Genomic DNA, 6000 nt, shown 5'->3' with positions numbered 1-6000 from the left:
CCTCCCACCCCTGGCAAACACCAATCTGCTTTGTATCCCTATACATTTGCCCGTTTTGTATATTCCAAATGCAGAATCCTACAATATGTGGTCTTTTGTGTTTGGCTCATTTCACCTAGCATGAGGTTTTTGAAGTTCATCTGAATCATAGAATGTATCAGTATTTCATTCCTTTTTATGACCAAATAGTAGTATTCCATTGTCTATGTGTACCACATTTATATATTTATTTATTTGTGATGGACAAAATTTCTCTTTTAATTTTTTTTTTTCAGACAGAGTTTTGCTCTTGTTGCCCAGGCTGCAGTGCAATGGGGCAATCTTGGCTCACTGCAACATTTGCCTCACGGATTCAAGCAATTGTCCTGTCTCAGCCTCCCAAGTAGCTGGGACTACAGGCATGCACCACCATACCTGGCTAATTTTGTATTTTTAGTAGAGACGAGGTTTCTCCATGTTGGTCAGGCTGGTCTCCAACTCCTGACCTCAGGTGATCCACCTGCCCCGGCCTCCCAAAGTGCTGGGATTACAGGTATTAGCTACCGTGACTGGCCCCTGTTTTATAATTTTATTTATTTTTTCTTATGCTTTTAAAGGCAACATAAATGGACAAAATTTTGAGTGTTTCCACTTGATGCCACTTTTTAAGATTTGATGTGCAACATATATGGTAACTTACACAAATCTGAAGTGTAGAGTTTTGTGAGTGTGTAAACGTCTGTGTAGCCACAGATCAAGATGTGGAACCCGGAAGGTTCCCTCCTCCCCTTTGTATTTGTCCATTTTTACACTGCTATAAAGATACTAGCCAAGATTGGCTAATTTATAAACAAAGGAACTTTAATTGACTCACAATTCTGCATGGCTGGGGAGGCCTCAGGAAACTTACAATCATGGCGGAAGGGGAAGCAAACACGTCCTTCTTCACAAGGTGGCAGGAGAGAGAAGAATAAATGAAAGAGGAACTTCCAAACAGTTACAAAACCATCAATCTCATGAGAACTCACTCACTATCATAAGAACAGCATGGGCAAAACTGTTCCCATGATCCAATCGCCTCCACAAGGTTTCTCCCTCAACACCTGGGGATTACGATTCAAGATGCGATTTGGGTGGGGACACAAAGCCTAATTGTATCACCCGTCCCAGTCAATAATAATCCCCCTTACAGAGATAACCAGTGTTGTGACTTCTGTCATCATAGATGATTTGTGCCTATTCACGAATTTCTACAAATTGAATCATACAGCAAATCCTTTGTTTCTGGCTCCTGCCACACAACATAATACTTACCCAATTAATTCATGTCATTGTGCATATCAGTCGTCGGTTCTTTTTCTCCTGTTTTGTAGAATTCCATCTTATGAATATGTCACCGTTTATGTTTTCATTCTCCCGTTAATGGAGACATTTGTTTTGCTCCACTGTTTGGCTCTCCCACAGTTTGTTTATTCATTCTCCTGTCAGTGGACATTTGGGATGCTTCCACTTTTTGGCTATTGTAACTAATGCCACTATAAACATTCTTATTTGTGTCTTCTGGTGGATGGATGAGCTCAGTGCTCTTGAGCTCTTCTCCTGCACATCCAGGAGTGAAGTTTCAGGGTCCTAGGGTAGGCATATGTTTAACTTTAGTAGGTTGGCTCTCCAAAGTGGTTGAACCCATCTATCCTCCCTTAGTGATGCATGAGAGTTTCTTTCAGCAACCACCCCCATCTCTGAAAACAATGCAAACTGGTTCTCAGGCTCCCAATGGCAGACACCTACCAGGTTGGCCAGGAGGCCCCTCTGTCACTGATGGTCAAGGAAGGTATACCTGGTGACTGTGCAGTTTTCCTGGTAGAGTCTTCCTGGCCTGCCTTGGGAAGGGCTGCCCCTTCAACCTATTCCTCTGTCTTCTAACATAGTTAGTCACTGTCTTAGTCTGGACTTCCCTAGAAGCAGACACTGAGATAAAGATTTTCATTTGAGAGTTGGTCCCAGGAAATACCAACGGGACAATGGAAAATGAGGTGGAGAAGGGAAGGAAATCCTAACAAGCCCGTGAGCACTGAGGGCAGCTGGAGATTAATCCCAGGGAGGGACCCTGGGAGCCAGAGGAGAACATGGGCCTCAGAACTCTCCACTTCCCATGAGGAATGAGGGAGCCGGGGTATTGATACACCACCTCCCATCTGTCATTGGTTGAGGGCTGCTGCCTGGGCAGAGGTGTTAATTCTAGGCCCTTGCAGCCTGTCTTAGGAAATAAGCCAAGGAAACTGAAAGTCATCCTTGACTCCATGTGCACCCTCCCTCTGTACCAACCACCATGTGCTGCTATTTTAAGCCTGAGCTTCCCTTGAATCTGTCTATTTTCTCCACAGGGGTCCAAGTCCCAGACCCACACCCATCCATTTACCAACAGTGGAGGGATCTTCCTATAGTGCCTGGGTTATAACCTTGGCTCTGTCCCCTGCTTACTGTGGGACCTTGACAAAGAGATCCAGACTTTCCTGGCTTCCACTTCCCCATCAATAAGGGGTCATATAAGCGCCTGCCTTGTAGGCATGCTAGGAATAGTACATCAGTGTAGTCCTATAAAACCCTTCCTACTGTGCCTGGTGCACAGACAGTGCTATATAAGTGTTTTGTTTTAAAAATCAGTAAAATAATTGCAACCTTTTTTTTTTACAATTGCACATACCTCTCAGGACAAATCCCAGACTCCTAAATATGATTCATTAGGTTTTGGCTGGTCTCACCTCCACCTTCCTCTCACAGTGTGCTGCATGATGGCCCCCGGACATACATCCACCCGGAACCCGTGAATGTGACCTTATTTGGAAAAACAGTCTTTGAGGCCTGGTGTGGTGGCTCATGCCTGTAATCTCAAAACTTAAGGAGGCTGAGGTGGGAGGATCACTTGAGCCCAGGAGTTCAAGACGAGACTGGGCAACATAGTGAGACCCCATCTCTACAAAACATTTTTAAAAATTAGCTGGACATGGTAGTGCACGCCTGTAGTCTCAGCTACTCATGAGATTGAGGCAGGAAGATTACTTGAGCATGGGAGATTGAGGCTGCAGTGAGTCATGACTGTGCCACTATACTGTAGCCTGGGTGGCAGAGCCAGACCCAGAAAGAGAGGAGGGGAAGGGAAGAGAGGGGAAGGGAGGGGAAGGGAGGGGAAGGGAGGGGAGGGGAGGGGAGGAGAGGAGAGGGGAGGAGACGGGACGGGACAGGACGGGACGAGACGAGACGAGACGAGACGAGACGAGACTGGAACTGCAAAGATTGCAGCTGTGATAAAGGATCTCAAGACAAAGTCATCCCGGATCATCCAGGTGAGCCCGGGGTTGCTTCCACTTTTTGGCTATTAAGTCCAGTGGCATGTGTCCTTATAAGAAGGGAGAGGACAGAGAGGTGACGAGGCCATGCGAAGATGGAGGTAAAGGCTAGTGCTGTAGCCACAAGCTAAGGAGCACCCGGAGCCACCGGAAGCTGCAGGGGCAGGGCATGTGTCCTCCCCCGTGCCTTCAGAGGAAGCACAGCTCTGTCTACAACTTGATTTTAGGCTTCTCCAAACTGCTAGAGAACAAGTTTCTATTGTTTTAGGCCACCCAGTTTGCGATAAGTTGCTACAACTGATATATTCTGTAACTAAGTACTTAGTAACAAAGTATCCAAAAGAAGTTGCCTTAAAATAAGAGATTCACCTTCATCCTCTCACAGTCTGGCTGCTAGAAATCGCAGTCTTGGTGTCTTTCTGAGGGCTGTGAAGGGGAAGCTGCCACGTCCTCCCTCCTGGCTTCTGGTGTTCACTGGCCATCGTTGGCTTACAGCTGTACCACTCCAGGCTCTGTCTTCATCCTCATGTGGCCTCTTCCTGTCTCTGTCCCTTCACTCTGACTTCCCTCTGTGCATATCTCTGTGACCAAATTTCTCCTTCCAGCTGTGCATGATGGCTCACGCCTGTAATCCCAGCACTTTGGAAGGCCAAGGCAGGTGGATCACCTGAGGCCAGGAGTTCGAGACTGCCTGGCTAACATGGTGAAACCCCGTCTCTACTAAAAATACAAAAAAAAAAATTAGCCCGACATGATGGTACACGCATGTAATCGCAGCTACTCGGGAGACTGAAGCAGGAGAATCACTTGAACCTGGGAGGCAGAGGTTGCAGTGAGCTGAGATCATGCCACTGCACTCCAGCCTGGGCGACAGAGCAAGACTCCAAAAAAATAAAAATAAAAATAAAAATAAATAAATAAATGAATTTCTCCTTCTCAAATGGATATCAGTCATATTAAACTTGTGCTCACCCTAATGATCTCACTTTAATTTGATCACCTCTGTAAAAACCCTATTCCCAAATAAAGTCACATTCTGAGGAACTGCAGTTTAGGACTTCAACGTCTCTTTTCTGGGGGATACAATTCAACCCTGACAATCGTACACCCCCAAGCCCATCACACTTCCCACTGGCCGTTCCCAGCCTATATCCAGCTCTGGTCTGTTGCCAAGTCTTTGCACACCCCCCTTTTCCCCTCTGGTGACTCAGCAAACATTTTCATTCTTCATTCTCAACAATACCACCTCCTCCAGGAAGTCTCCCGTGATGCCCATAGGCCTGGGTTCACTGCCCACCATTTGTGCCTGCCTTAGTGTCCTGTCATGGCATTTGCCATGCAGTATGTGACTGACTCCTTGCCAGCATGCTTGGGTGCTGAGCCCCTGGAGGACAAGGGCCATGTCTCTTGCTGCTGTTTCTTCTTTCTCTAAACCACTTTATTGTGGTCTAATTAACACAGAAGAAGCCATACATATTTAACGCATACAACTTCATGATTATGGAGATGAGTATACAGCCGTGAAACCATGCTGAAACCGCCTTTGCAAAATTTTAACAGGAGAAATGATGGCAGTGAAAGAAATCAGACCTAACCAAATCAATCTTGCTTCTAACCTTTAAGTTGTCCTTGTTCATTCCTGGACGTAAGTCAAACTAACTTTGGGAAGGAATTCAGTTCATGGCTTGACTCTGAAACAAAATTGGTAACAGCCCTTTCCTGAAAAGACCTCCTTCTTGCCTGGGGACCAGACTGCCTTTGCAGGACTAACAAATTAGCTACAAGATTAGAAATTTCAGTTTAGGGGTCATGCAGCGTCTGGCTCCAAGAGTCTGAACCTCCCCACATTGCTCCTGGGGATAACATCATAGTCTATGCCATAAACCTTTCCATCTCCTTCAAAAGTTTCCTCCCGCCCTAGTTATTTGTTATTACGATTGTGTGTGATAATAACATCTCCATGCTTAGCAAATCTTAAGTATATGCTATAATATTGTTAACTATGGTCGTTATGTGTATGGTACATCTCAAGAGTTTTTCCATCTTGCATACCTGAAACTTCGTTCCCTTTGACCGATACCTCCCCACTTCCTCCTCTCTTCAGCCCTTGGCAACCACCATTCCACTTTCTGTTTCTATGAGTTTGATTATTTTAGATTCCTCATAGAAGTGGTATTATGCAGTATCTGTCCTCCTGGGCCTGGTTTATTTCACTTAGCCCACATGCCCTCCGGTTCCTCCACGTTGCTGCAAAGAGCAGGATTCCCTTCTTTGTGAAGGCGTGAAGGACACCACTTTGGAATGGTGTTCCATTGTGTGTATATATCACATTTTCTTTATCCATTCATCCGCTGAGGGACAATTGGGCTGCTTCTGTATCTTGACCGTTGTGGACAGTCCTGCAGTGAACATGACAGTGCAGATCTCTTCTCTAGATCCTGACTTCAATTCCTTTGGATTTGTTCCCAGAAGTGCGATTGCTGGATCATATATGGTAGTTCTGTTTTTCATTTTTTGAGGAAGCTCCCTACTGTTTTCCATAGTGGCTATCCACCAATTTCCATTCTCACCAACAACATACCAGGGTTCCCCTGTTCTCCACACACTCACCAACCTTTGTTTTCTTTTGTTTTTGATGATGGCCACACCTCACAGGTGTCAGGTGGTATCTCAT

Source organism: Pan paniscus, chromosome 18, assembly GCF_029289425.2.
Source record: "Pan paniscus chromosome 18, NHGRI_mPanPan1-v2.0_pri, whole genome shotgun sequence".
NCBI lineage: Eukaryota > Metazoa > Chordata > Mammalia > Primates > Hominidae > Pan > Pan paniscus.
This window is presented reverse-complemented; position numbering follows the sequence as displayed.